Source organism: Sitophilus oryzae, unplaced genomic scaffold (assembly GCF_002938485.1).
Source record: "Sitophilus oryzae breed Bouriz unplaced genomic scaffold, Soryzae_2.0 scaffold_227_pilon_pilon, whole genome shotgun sequence".
In the NCBI taxonomy this organism is placed as follows: domain Eukaryota; kingdom Metazoa; phylum Arthropoda; class Insecta; order Coleoptera; family Curculionidae; genus Sitophilus; species Sitophilus oryzae.
The window spans coordinates 3,799,886-3,815,082 of NW_022146782.1; the positions used below are offsets into that span (position 1 = coordinate 3,799,886).

Genomic DNA, 15,197 nt, shown 5'->3' on the forward strand with positions numbered 1-15,197 from the left:
AGTGTTTATTTCAACCCCTTCCACTAATTTTAAAAAAGTGAAAAAATTACCAGAAAGTGTGTTTTCATAACAGTAATGCTTCCATAAAATTTTATTAGTCTATCTCTTTTCGTTTTCAAGATAAAAATTAAAAACATTATTTTTCCGCCATCTTTGTACCACGATATCTCCCTAATGGTTGACTTTTGACCCAACGTTTATGAAGCAAACTACCCTTTATTTTGAACAAGGAATCGCCCCCTGAAGTTTTTCGCATTTGTTTTGAAACACCCTGTATATCGCTTAAATATTAAAATTAATACTGATTATAGAAAAATTATAAAAGATTCATAAAGACGCATAAATCTATTTCTAAACCGTTCAAAAAAAATCAGAAAAAACATAAAAATAAACACATATATCTGATTACGAAAATAATTAATACACAAACCCATCGCTAGCATTGTCTCCCAGATTAAACCGACTGGAACCAACACCGCTTGTTTTACATACGTACTACAAAAAGCAATGATTGCACGGTTGGCATCCTTGAAAAGGTCGCCCAGCGTGACAAAACAGACCCGCAACAACATTCCCAGAATAACCGATTTGTGTATAAACGGTTGACCGCATCATTTACAACAATGCGTGCATTTCGTAACTACGACACACATACATTTAGTTAATGGCTAAGCCGCATAATAGAATTGGCAAATAGTCCAGAATTTCTATAAAAAAAAAGAACGGAAAAAGTATGCTAAAAATGCTTTTTGGACGATCTAGCTATTGTCTATCCAGAAATAAACTAAACTATTTGGTTTCGTTAAATACACAATACACACATCGATCCAGATTTCCTATGTAAATTTTCCTCTAATTGAAAACTGATTTCAGCTTATTTATTATGGAGTAGCCGTTTATTTTAAGTGCGTACAATTAATTGTTTGGGTTATAATAATTCTATCCGATCGCTTGTTTTTGTAAAATTATCTATTACGAACTATGTAACAGTCAATAGCGGTTCTAGTGATGGGCACTACGGACTTTTTAGTGAATTGAATCAACCAAGCCTATAGATCTTTTTTGTAAATAAGTTTCATTTCGCTTGAATTTTATATCCATGATTTTTGTTTAGGCTTTTGGTTCGAGGCTATTGATTCAATTGAACAAACCGCATTCTAAGTGGTGAATCAAAGCTCACGATTCATTTTTAATACTCGTTCCAATGAACGACTTGTTTCGGTGGGTAAAAGACCTCCAAAAAGATAGAAAGACTGAAAAAAACTATGCGCCACAACTGGTAACAGTCAAATCGTAAGTTATTTTAAAATGTAATTTTTATCCAAAATTACTTCTTCCTTCTTGGGTCGACTTTATTCTGCCGTTAGACCAAAAGCTTCTTCGGCATTTTCATTCCTTTTTCGCAATTAATTGGTTATATACTTTGGTACGAAAAAGGCAGTGAAGTACTATTTTCCTTGATCCGTAATGGTTTCATTGACAGACCGCCGTTTGCTCTCTTATCAAGCTAGGCCGAGTTTTTTTTTCAGACGTTTCTCGTCTTAATTGTCTCTCATTATCGCTCTTGGTTCTTCAACGAGTCGAAATGCGAAAAACGACATAAAATTACCTCTGTTTAAGGCCAAAAGCGAGGTGAGACAGTCTGGTGATGATGAAGAAGTACCTGCCATAGGAAAATACACTTTTCTGTTGTAGTGTGAGGTTTCCTATCTTTTATTTGTGATATTAGTACCTATAGTGGAGTGCCCAGAGACTTTTACCTCGGAATTTAATTACTGTGAAACCTTCTGTATTGTGTTTTGTAGATAAAATACTAAAATGTTTTCCTTTTTTTTTCGTTGCTTTTAATTTTTTATTTTAGTAATTTTAGTAAATTCTTAATTATTTCCTTCTTAATATTTTGATTTTTTTAATTCTTTTTCTAAGTAAATGTATTGAAATAAATAAATCTAATACATAAGCTATACCTATTCTGTTTATATTCTAATCATTGAAATTTTGATTGAAATCGAATTATACAGGGTGGCGCGTCATATACGACGCGGTTTTTGCAAGGAGAACAAAAGTTTGTATTGAAGTGAAATTTTCTGAGCTTATGTAAGTCAACTTAAAGTATTTTCTAAAATTATGTAGAGTTCTACAGGGTGTCCCAAAAAAAAGTTACGCATCAAAGTTACGTTTTTTGTAATGGAACACCCTATATATTAATTGATTTTTGGATTCTAGTAAAAAAATAAAGGTTTATTTCATTAGAAAAGTATATGACTAAAATGTATAGTTTTTACACCTTAAAATTTTGATGTATTTTAAAGGTTAATATATTTTATTTTAATGGACCGATTTTGATGATTTTTTAAGCAGTGTGTTGCCAAATTATTTGACTTCTTAGTATCTTTTTCTAAATTAAAAATGAAACTCTCCATCTGTTAATTATACGAGGGAAAACAAAATGTTGATATTTTTAGTGAAAGTTTGCGTTGTTGATATTTTTAATGAGACTGTTGCAGTCCGGGTGGCGGGAGGATGCCCGCAGGGGGGAGTTCTCTCCCCTCTGCTGTGGAATCTCGTTATGGACGGACTGCTTAATAGTCTCAACAGGGCTAGTTTCAACACTCTGGGATACGCAGACGATTTGGTCGTGTTAGTGAGAGGTAAGTTTAACACAACAGTAAGGGAGCGAATGCAAAGGGCCTTGAAGATTGTGGAACTATGGGTGACACGGGAGGGACTAAATATTAGTCCTACAAAGACCGTAATAATCCCCTTCACCAAGCGCAGAATACTTGAGGGACTAGGCTCTGCGGTGATGAGATTCCTCTCTCGGGGGAGGTCAAGTATCTAGGAATCACGCTTGATACCAAACTGACCTGGAACCGACATTTGGAAAATGTCACAAGGAGGGCGGTGACTACACTAGCGGTAGTCAGACGCCTTCATGGAAAAATCTGGGGCCTTAGACCACAGATGGTGCACTGGCTGTACACTGGAGTGGTGAGGCCTTCAGTAACATATGCATCCTTGGTATGGTGGCCTAAGGTAATGCAACAAACAACAATGCTCAGCCTCAGCAAGGTGCAAAGACTTGCTTGTCTGAGGCATAACAGGGGCGATGAAATCAACGCCCACTGCATCAATGAAGGCGCTTCTGGACCTTCCGCCTCTTCACATAGTGATCCAGGCGGAGGCAAGAATGGGACTCTATCGACAACAAAGTGTCTTGTCTCTGGGAAATAGGACAGAAACAGGACACACAAAGATGGGAAATCCTATCGGGGGACCTCTACTCCAAATGAGATCGGACCAGATGACCCCTCTTTATCACTACCACAAACCATTCCAGGTGAACAAAATGGATCGAGGAATGTGGACAGATATAACATTCCTTCAGGATGGACTAACCTGGTATACAGACGGGTCAAAGACCGCTGAAGGAACAGGAGCTGGAGTATTTGGGGAAAGACCAAGGGTAAGTTTATCCTTTTCCTTGGGTAAACACTCAACCGTATTCCAGGCAGAAATCTTCGCCATTCTACAATGTGCGAGAGAAAACAATAGAAGAGCTTATTCAGATAAGCTCATCAATATATGCTCAGACAGTCAGGCGGCACTTGGGGCGCTTATGAGCCCAAAGGTATCGTCGGGACTCGTCTGGGAATGCCTAGGTGAACTGGAAGCTCTGGCTCGACGGAACAGAATTAAATTATTCTGGGTGCCGGGCCACAGCGGCATCCAAGGCAACGAAAAAGCCGATGAGCTAGCTAGGCAAGGATCATCGGCATCTTATCTTGGTCCAGAGCCAGTACTGGGAATACCCAAATGAATGGCCCGTAGTGCATTAAAACTCTGGATCAGGGAAAAGCAGAATGTCCACTGGAGAAACAGACAGGGGCACAGGCACAGCAAAGTTTTTATCCAAGGACCTAGCTCCAAAACCGCAAAAGAACTGCTAATGCTTAGCAGGAATAAATTGCGGATTACAACAGGCCTCTTGACAGGACATATGGCTGTCAAGTGTTACCTGAACAAGCTCAATCTGTATCAAGGAAGTCTTTGCTGCAGACTCTGCGATAAAGATCCTGAAACAGCGGAGCACATAATATGTCACTGCGAGGCTCTGGATCGCAAGCGACACTTTTATTTGGGAAAGCTAGGCTAGAACCGGAGGAACTATGCTCCCATCCTATCAAGGACCTGCATAAGTTAGTGCAGGGCACAGGGATAGGAGAATGGGTGCAGATATAGAAAGGGGACAAACACAATAGACCTCACAGGTCGCAGTGTTTCCGGCAGAGAACGGCCCCTTATTGTGGAAAAAAAAATGAAAGTTTGAAACACCCTGTGAAATATGTTAAAACAGCAAGAAATTTAAAAATTATTTTATCATCTAGATACATCCTTTCTCGATGGTTTGTTTTTTGGTTCATCTCATTAGCTTTATTTTTGTTGGAAATATTCGGTTTTAAAGAAGGCACTGACATTTTTCGTAATTTTTACATTAAGACCATGCCTTTGCTTTTGGGCCTAGTCAACACATCTAGTAAGTTCTGGTCCCGAAGCAGGCCTTCTTGACATAAGATTTGCTTCATTTAATCGTCTTCTTGTAGTCCGTTAGTTAATATGTACGGTTCTTAAGTGCAATTCATTATCAATTTGAAAAGCTGGCAAACGGCGCTTTGTTAGCGATAAACTTACAATAAGTCGATCGTCTCGATTAGAAGTTCTTAACAAAAAAAATCACCAAGAAAGACACTCAACGGACACAATATATCTATAACATCTACATCTATCTACTTACAGAGGGCGATAGTTTGCCAGAGTAAAAAAAAAATATTAGTAAAATAAAACTGAAACAACTTCTTACTAGTAACTAATTATAAATGATAATTAGACAGAGAGATGTTTATCTTGCAAGAAGAAAAATGAAAGCAGCATAAGTCATGATGTTAATAACTTTTTCAGTATATTTTCAGAAAGCCGAAAAATCTTCGTTAATTAGCTGTAGCAGTAATTTACTGTCTACCTTGGCTGACGTATCAATAGATCTCTCCTACAACCCAGATCCTCGATGTAATTAAAACATGGAGGTCATCGGCGTACAAACCGGAATGAAAAATTCCATTCAAGCTGTCGTTGGGATCGTCATTTTTGATTGTGTTATTGTCGTCGATCTGGCAATCGACCTTGGATTAAAACAAACCAAAATAACATGAAGGTAATAAAACATCCCCATGTTATACTACTAAATAGTAACGAAGAGTACTATCGTTGATTGAGGAATTCGTAGATTTACGGATTTTGGGGGTACAGTATGTTAATATTACCACAGATTATACAGATTATAATCTTTGTTTTTCGTGGTTCCAATTTTCGGAATCGGGCACTAGTTAGGTTACTAGTTTGCGCACATAGCACGCCCACTTATGGCCTCTAAAATTGTGCACAGCGCCTGACCGGCACAGTTATTAGAGAGATATCGGAAAACCGAATAGCGTCATCCAGTATTTACGCGTACCTTATCATGGTTACGATATGCGCGAGTCAATTTTTAACGCCTATATAATATATATAACACCCGCTAATAACGGATAACACCCGCTAATAACGTTATCGCCTGACGTAATTTACGGATCAATTACACCAAAGGCTCTTTCTAAATTACCTCTGATAACGTTTAAAAATTGCTTAAATGGGCATGTGCGGGTATTTGACAACCGGAGCCGGCCGGCGAGATATTTTATTTTAGGTTATGTTTGAATTGTGTTGAATTATTGCTTTAGTTTTATTAGGTAATTTAATATTTAAGTAGCTGGGATTAGTTTTAATTAAATAAATATGGCCCAAAATATGGATTCCACCTCTTCCAATACTAAAGAACCTATAAAGAGTCTTAGGTTTACAGCAGATGACGATTTAGCCCTTCTAAGAGAATTTGTTGTTTGTTGCCCTAAACCCACTGGCAGACGTTGAACAATAAAGCACTGGAAATAAGCACTTTAGCTCTTTAGTTTTAAAATACCTAGTAAACAAAACAATTTCAAAGTTTTAAATTCAAAGTTAGGTTAAGTTTAAATAGCGGACGCGACGCGTTCAGAATTCTTTCCGATCCGATAACTATAAATGAAGAGAGTTAATACCACCTCACGTAAAGGAAATAACACCTGGCCTTATTAACGTCCATGCACGCTATTCGGTTTAGCGATATCTCTCTATTACGCTGTTTATTGTTATTTTACGCGAGTTTATTTTTGCGCACAGGAAATTTTACTCGTTTGCACATCGTCATAAAAAACAATTTTCGTACCACGAATTAGGGACAAGATTTTTATCTGTATACTTATAGGATACCTAATCTGTGATAATACGGATTTTTAATCATTAAACAGTTTAATATAATATTATATGATTAAACAAAGAACGGCGTCAGAGTTGGCTTAGAAATGATGATCGCTGTTATTTCATATATGTAAAATATTATGGTAAATGTCAATAATAATCGTCATTTTCAAACCAACTAAACGAATTTTTTCGATCATACGACATATTCAGTACCTATCAAAGAATTTTTATTTATGTTGTTTGTTCTATGTTTAACACGAATAAATTTTCAATACATAAATGCGGATTTTTCAGCCAAAAATATGTTCGTCAAACTTATTACAGATATTACAGATTTTAAAATGGCAACACTGTCGCTTTCAGTTCCACATTGTCTTCGATATGCCTGCGCTGGCCGAATTAGAGAAAATAATTGTTTTATGCGTTGGCCGCAGAACGATTGGTGTCTCCACCGTACAGCACTTGAGACGTAAGGGGAAATCCAATCAGCCTTATCACAAAAAATATTGAGGAAACTAATAAAATGACGAGCATATCCCTGGTAATAACAATTCACTATATACAGACTTCACTAAAGAAGAAAACAATATTATCAATGTGAAGAGACTCGTATGATGGGCTTGTACCTCACCACTTGTTAAATTGAATTTATTAAAAAATCTCTTATTTTCCAGAAAACTTTATAAACTCGGACAATTTCACAGGCTTAACTCAATAAATCTCTCAATTTTTTCATTGGATTTTTAAAAATAAACCGTAAACATTTCATTCCATTAATTTTTCTGGCTTGATATAGATTTTAAGGCATCTTGTCCAAGTAGCTGATTTCATTTTTGAATATTTTGTGAAAGAAATAATCAATATTTAGTTCAGTATTCTAACTTTTGTATAAAAGCCAGTTATAACAAACGATGTGAGAGATGATTTATTGTATTTTTTGTACGGATTTACACTTCAAAGGCATGAAGATATAAAGATGTCGTAAAAATTTGTGTTGGATTAAGTTAAGTTCGTTACTAAATCATATTAATTTGGATGATTTAAACATTTCTCAATTAAAAGAAAAAGAAATATTGGTTTTTAATCGTTCTAATAAAAAAATAAGTTTTTAGTTTGTTTTTCTATTTGTATCTAATATACAAGGTGATCCAATGTTCAGAAAAAGCACCATCATTAAGTTACATGTACGGAAGTTTTATTTTATTCTTTTTTGCAAAATGAAAAAAAAAATAACAGACTTCATAAATTAACCAAGACATGTGTTGACATGAGCCAAAAAATAAAATGCTCAGAAAACATGATTCTGCACGAAAAATAATGTTAAAATAGGGCTAAAAACAAAATAACACTTTAAATTTGACGAAAAAATTTTCCGTTGCGTTTTTTGTTGCATCTGGGTGTATTTTACTACCAAATATGAACTAAAACTTCCAGTAATTACACGTTACACTGGTATTTGTTTGCTCTCTATATAAAACATGCGTGAAACGAAAACCATAAATTTCAAAGAATTCTTTTTTTTTTTACTTGAACAGCCGACAGTACTTAAAATAACGGACTATTATATGTTAGAGCTTTTAAACTCGTTGTTAATTATTTTTCCACATATTATTTGAGTTGTTCATTTAATTTAATGGGCAATTTTACAATTTCGCTCATTTTATGTACTCATACATACGTCCAACTGTAAATTTTGATAGCGTTTGTACAATAATGAAGAAGACAGATGCTTAATATTAATTACAATAATTTTTACCGCATTTTTTTCTCCAAATGTGAGGTATACTAATTATAATAATCTTTCAAAATTTTCCGGCGTTTTTGGACAGACTATATACAGGGTGTTTCAAAAAGCATGTGCCATTTCTCGTGCGGATATTCCTCACGAAAAAATAACATTTGTTTTTTATATCAACATATATTCCGATTCTGCCTTCTTAGTTAAAATCTTAATATTTTTTTCGATTAATTATAATTAGAATATGTTTTTAATAAAAATATGTAATGTGTGCCACTGACTTTTTTCTCTTGTAAGCAAAATTATGTAGACCGTTTAATGCCGATTAATCGATTTGTCCCTTGATATTTTCTCGATTTCGGTTTCCTTGATGAGATAAACGCAATTTTATTAATTTGCTTTAATCCAAGTTTAAAAGAAACCTTTAAAAAACATTTATTGTCATTAACTGGCTAATGTATTCAAACTCATTGATACCACATCCCAAAATATGAAAAAAAGTTTCTATAAAAATTATGAATGCGGAAATGCATAGTTTTAAAGTTACAGCTAGGATGTTAAAATTTAAAAAAAAAATAAAAAATAGGTATTCTGTAATTGTTTTAAATTCCATTTGTGTTTTTTTTATAACACTGAACATCAGTGTTATAAATTTTAAGAAAATTCAATAATAAATTAAAAATAAATAGTTTATTAATTTTGTGATTAATAAAATTGCGTTTAACTCATCATGGAGATAGAAATTCACAATACGTGTTATGTATCTTGGGTACAAATTATTGTTATCTGAGCATTAAATCTTATTTAGAAAAAAAATGCTCTATAATATAGTGATAATGACAGTTATGTACTCACGCTAAATAATTTTTCCAGTTACACAAAAACTACAAGTTCCGTTCTCGTATTTCTTTAGTGTAACAATAACGCTTTTCTTTGACAAAAAAAACGGTTTTCTAGGTCAATCCGTTTGCGGTTATACCCACCATAGCCGTTATTCAATTCATTGTAAATATTTAATCAAACGTTGCAAAGCGGGTTCTCATTTTTACACCGAACAACATACTTATTCGCATATCTGCTTTCACAGAATTCATCTAAACTATTCCATGTTTAATAGCGAGGTAACTTGTTATAAGGTTAGGATAGATTGATTGTTATTTCTGAAATAATTTCTTTTTTCCATAGTAACTGTTAAAATTGCCATATATCTATCAAAAATAGTAGATAAAATAGTACTTTAACCACAAGGGTAGATTAAATGATACTTTAACAACGAAGATAGGTTAAAAACTTTATTTCTTCTCGCACGTTTTTTAATTGCTTCCATTTTTGACAATTTTTGTATTCCTTTTCATAAGTTATTCGGAATTTAGATGGAAGTAGTTTGGATATGGCGTTTGTCGACTCAGCCTGAATATCTGTTGGTAATTTACTTATTTCGTTTTGAGCCATTTCTGGCTCCAATTCAATCAGCAATTGACACGAGAGAGAATTAAAAAATATATGCTGACAACTAAAGAGACAGCTTTATTTATTTGTCAAATTACATAGAAACCAACGCCAACCCAGCACAATATTTTTTCTACTCGTATGGAAAAAAATATTGTTTTATACACGACGATAAAATTGCTTTATCGTCAAAATACCATTTTATCGTCTTGTATAAAAAATAACTATTCTCTTTCTTCTTTTTTTCAACCAATAAGGAATCGGGGACCACATTTTCGATATATCAGTAGGTATTAAATAACTTTAATCTATAATATGCATGGATTTTAATATACAAAAGAATTTTGTCAGATTTCTACATGCATTAATTTAAGTTAATCTGATTTTCTCACATTTTTATACTATGACACCCTCTCCCCCCTCCCTTATCCGCCAACATTCTAGAGATTTTTGGTTTCGAGAATATTACAAACTGTTTTTGACTCATTTTTTCTGGATAATATCTCATATATCATTCAAGATTCCTACATAAGTACTTTCTTATCCCGATCACGCTATGTAATTATTGAAAGTGTGTTATTATAACGTCATTACGCTAATCTTGTTTATATAATTATTACTGGCGATTGGGTGAATCCTCGAGTTGCAGGAAGCTCTAAGGAATCTCGTTCTATAGATAATTCGATGTTATTTGAATAATTTTAAGCATACACATACACATATTAAAATTTAATTTAAAATCACCAAGACATTTAATTATTTTCTCTATTACTACTATACGTTCCAGGAAGAAATACGGAGTATATCTTAAATATGTGCAACTATTTTAACTAGTTTTTTTAGTTATATGGTTCGACCACAGAAACACACATGAGGTTTTTTTGGAAAAAAAAAGTATCTCTTGATTTTGTGACTGTTTTATGAAAATCCTTTGGAAGAAAATTAGTTGATACAACAAAAAAATATGCATTTAGTTCATAGAAGACAATGATGCCAACTCATGGGAAATTTCCCGATTCGTGGGAAATTTCTAGATCCAGAGAGAAAAGGAAATTTTTAACCCAAAATACCATATTCTCGGGAAACTCTAAATTTATGTATTATTCGGGAAAAAATAGCTATCGTATACGCATTATCAGTAAAGTGAGTAAATTTAAACTAGCATTACCGCAACTAAATACACCATTTTCGGTTGGCATCAAACATGCTTCCAGTCCAACTACAATGCTTACCTAGAATACATGGTAAATTTTAAATAAAAGTGCAAATATTTCTAGAGATGGTATATTTTGATTGCAGGAACACGCCTATTAGTATTTTTGAGCGAAAAAAAAATGAAAAGTATATTTCGAAATTTGATTTCGGGACAGTTCTTGTATTTGTAAAAAAATGTTAAGGAATATTAAAAAATGTATATTTTTTATATATTTTTTAATATCTCCGAAATTATCGAAATATATTTACTGAATTAAAGTCATAAATAAATAAATAAATAAATAAATGCCTTTATTGTCAAAACATTTTCAATTTGTGGACAAAGGTAAACTAACAAACAAAGTAAAAAAAACAAGGTACACAAACAAACAAAAGATAATACAAAACATTATACAAATAATATTGTCAGTCTTATTGTTAAAATAAACATATATAAATGTTTACAATGTCAAAGAACAAAAAAAATTAAAATAATATTCAAAAATATTTAGCCAATTTATAGAAAATATCAATGACCTCTAAATAAATTAATTTCTGATGTCATTCGTAAATATAGCAATAGCAAACATTAGACCAGTGTTTTCAAGATCAAATTCGATTTTCAATTCAAATATAATTCATTTACGGCGTAGAAAGCCTTGTCTAGTAAATAAGAGTTCAATGCTTTGCGAAATGAAAAAAATGATGTTATGGATTTGATTTCAAATGGCAGGTGATTGTGCATTTTTTTCGAGTTGTATAATATTGAACTTTTAACTAACTCTGAGCGTGGGGTAGGTAGATAAAGATCTTGCTCCGCGTTCCTGAGTGGATAAGTGTGAGATGGCCTTTCTTGAGAAGCTGATACATGTTTACGTATTAGGCAAACGGATTCAAATATAAATAAGGAAGGAAGAGTCAATATTTTTAATTCTCTAAAAAAGCCCCGGCAATGAGTTCTGCTGTTTAGTCCCAGTGAATATCGAACAGCTCTCTTCTGGAGCTTGAAAATGCGGTCAAATTGAGCCGCACAACACGTACCCCAGAATGGAAGGGCATACCTGAGGTGCGACTCAAAAAGTGCATAATAAACAGTTCTAGCCACTGACAAGTTAAGCTCCTTAGAAACAGACCTTAATGCAAAACAGGCAGAGCTCAATTTTTTCGACAAAGCTTCGATATGTATGTCCCATTTCAGAGAATTGTCCACAACAAGCCCTAAGAATTTTACGGATTTTACGACGTCAATGGTGGTGTTGTCAAGTACAAAAGGCTGCAACGAGTTTTTATACGACAAAGCCTTAGTTTTAGAAATGTTGAGACTCAGGAGGTTCGAATCGCACCAAGATTTAATGGTGATTAAGTCATTTGATATAATCCTATGAAGTGCCGCGATGTCCTTGTTGCTCCAAGTGAAGCTAGTGTCGTCCGCAAAAAGACATATTTTGCCACTGATGTTTATGTTAGCAATGTCGTTAATAAAAAGAAGAAACAAAACAGGGCCTAGTACTGAGCCTTGTGGTACTCCACATTCTATTGGCTTTCTAGAAGACAACGTGGTATCCACCCTCACAAGTTGACTTCTGTTGCTCAGATACGACTTAAACTATCCGAGAGATGATCCCCTGAACCCATAGTGCTGCAGTTTATTAATTAAGATCTTATGATTAACAATCGAACGCCTTAGAAAAATCACAGAAAATTGTTGCTGTAGAATGATGGTTGTTTAGGCTGGAGTAAACTTTATTAAGGAGGGAAAACATAGCGTCATTTGTGGACTTGTTGCTTAGAAATCCAAATTGATATTCAGTAAGTATTTCGTACTTAAACAGAAAAGATACCAGCCTTCTTTTAACCAACCTTTCTATGATCTTAGATAGCGTTGGAAGGAGTGCAATTGGGCGATAGTTAGAAGCTTCATCTTTGTCTCCTCCTTTGTGCAGAGGAATGATTATTGCCGTCTTAAGACATTTTGGAAAAACACCATTTTGGAACGACATGTTTATTAAAGTTGTTAGGTGATTCAGAGTGCTTTCTGGCAGATTCGAAAACATTTTTAAAGTTAGCCCGTCGGTCCCAGAAGAGGATTTATTTTTGATGGTATTAATTGTACTCCGAAGCTCTTCAAGAACTACGGGCGAAAAAAAGAAACTGTGTAAGTTTACATTATCATTAGAGAGATAAGAAAGTGGATCATGAGGAGGACATATGGTATTAGTTAAGTTTTTCGCTACATTTACAAAGTAATCGTTAAGGTTCTCAGGCGAGGTAGAGATATTGCTAGACGAAGAAAAGCTTTGTTTCTCAACTCATTCACAATAGACCATGTTTCCTTAGCAACATTACCAGAATTGACTATTCTCCTATTATAATAAAGGTCCTTAGCGGCTCTTATAGTCTTATGATAAATTTTTCTGTATAGTTTTACGTAATTGTGGAAGAAGAGACTGTTGAGAATTTTTTAAGTGAGATAATGAACGCATGTTTTTAGAAGATATGCGTAGACCTTTAGTGGTCCAAGGTTTATTATGCTTATTTTTTGTAGGCCTAAGAGGAAAGGATTTGAACGCTAGACTGGTTAATGTTTTTACGAAAATAGAAAATTCGGTGTCGACATCATAAGAGCTAGTATCCCAGTTGGTTGTTTTACATAAGTGGCTGAACTTTTGAGCATTCTTTTCTGAAAAAATACGTCATCTGAAAGGAAGCCAAAAATGCAATAATATACAGGGTGTCTCATTTAAAAAAAATCATCCCGAACCACTCACACTTTTTTAAGCCACCCTATAGAAGTTAAAATATTTTCCTGAAATACATCCTAGTACATACTTTAGGTTTGCACTTGAACAAAATTCCCAAGTTATTTATTCTAGGAGAGTTACAGATGCCCGACGCACTATTGCCGAACCCTGTATACAATATCTTCATTAAGAAATAAAAATTTCCAATAAAAATTTGCTGAAAAAAATCAAATTTCTAAATAAACCATCTTTGAACATATGTTGCTATAAAAATTTCCTCTTAAAATATGGTTTAAAAACGTGGACCACCCTGTACATTTTCGTACGTCACAGTACGAGACGTCAACCAATTTCGGGATCAGTAACTCAGCAAGTCCACCAGATATTAAACGTAAAACGGTTAATTAGCCAATAGACTATTTGCCCGACCTTTAAATATCTGGTTCTGTGATCTCAAAAGGAACCTTGTCATCGTGAACATTAGTTTCCTTTAAAGCTGTCATCCGTTAGCGGGACAAATTTTGATTAATATCTGTTTTTCCTGTCCCATTTTAGTTTAATAATAGACGCGAAATTTCGTTAGGTGTGTCGTAGGTAAAAAACAGGGACGTACTATGATTTTTTTTCGATATTATCCCACCCAGAAAATAAAATGTGTAAAATCAACAAAAAAAAATTGGCACCGGGAGGCACGTATAGCCGCCCATAATTGATATATTTTGTTTATCTCAAAAACTGCGACTTTGACCGATTTTGATGTTATTACATATTTTGTTACAAATATTATTCCTAATCTTAAATTGAAAACCGCGTTTCGCTAGCTACTGTAATTTTGGAGTCACGATTTTTTTAAAATTTTAACCCCCTCCCATACCCCCTTATCAACCCCCCACCCCCACCAAAAACTAATGACCAGATTCTCGGGTGCCACAGTATTTTTGTGCCAAATTTGGTTAAAATCGGTTTAGCGGTTTTTGAGTTATCTTGTTACAGACGGACAGACAGACAGACACCACGAAAATATTTTCTATTTAGGTCATTTATGATTATATTATTATTATTATTTCATATATCAAATAACTCATTTTGAGTGAAATTAAAAAAACCTTTTTTTGCCGATCTTAATAGCCTACCATACCTGTTGGTCTGGTCAGCTAAAAACAGTAGCTATAGTCTGTTCATCAAGAGACCTTGAGAGTGACAGTTATATCTGTTAATTCATCGCGCAATTATTGTATTAAATATAGTTTTTAAACGGAACCCTCGATATATTGACTTGACAGTTACATTTAAATTGATTATCAAAGAAATTCATGATCAATAACTAATATTGCTTCAATAGTTTGCAGAAATACTCAGATTTATAATGATCGACATTAATCTAAGAAGATATGAATAAATACATAAATATATTTTCATGAATTTTCATGATACAATGTAAACGATAAATAATAAACACCAAAGAAAGTTGTTTTCAATAAATGGGAAAATACTGTTAAGCTCGAGAAAATCAATTACCCAGAAATAATTAATGCAACAGTTAAGACAGGAATTTATTTGACATATAGATGACATCCTGTCAAGCGATTTTCAGCCTCAATGAGACACTTTTCATAAAATTGCCGTTTTACATCAGACAATTATTCATTAGATATGTGTAAAATGGCTTGGAAAATTTGTCAAAGATAGTTGACGTTTTCTGAGTGATTTCAAGATATTTATTAGGAAAAAAAGATATT

The 15,197-nt window shown here is 33.8% G+C and overlaps 1 protein-coding gene across 1 annotated transcript in view; it reads right to left on the reverse strand.

Annotated features, from left to right (window-relative positions):
* Nucleotides 1–15,197, reverse strand: part of LOC115884380 (ankyrin repeat domain-containing protein 6) — a 131,687-nt gene that overhangs the window by 38,526 nt on the left and 77,964 nt on the right. The window lies entirely within an intron of this gene.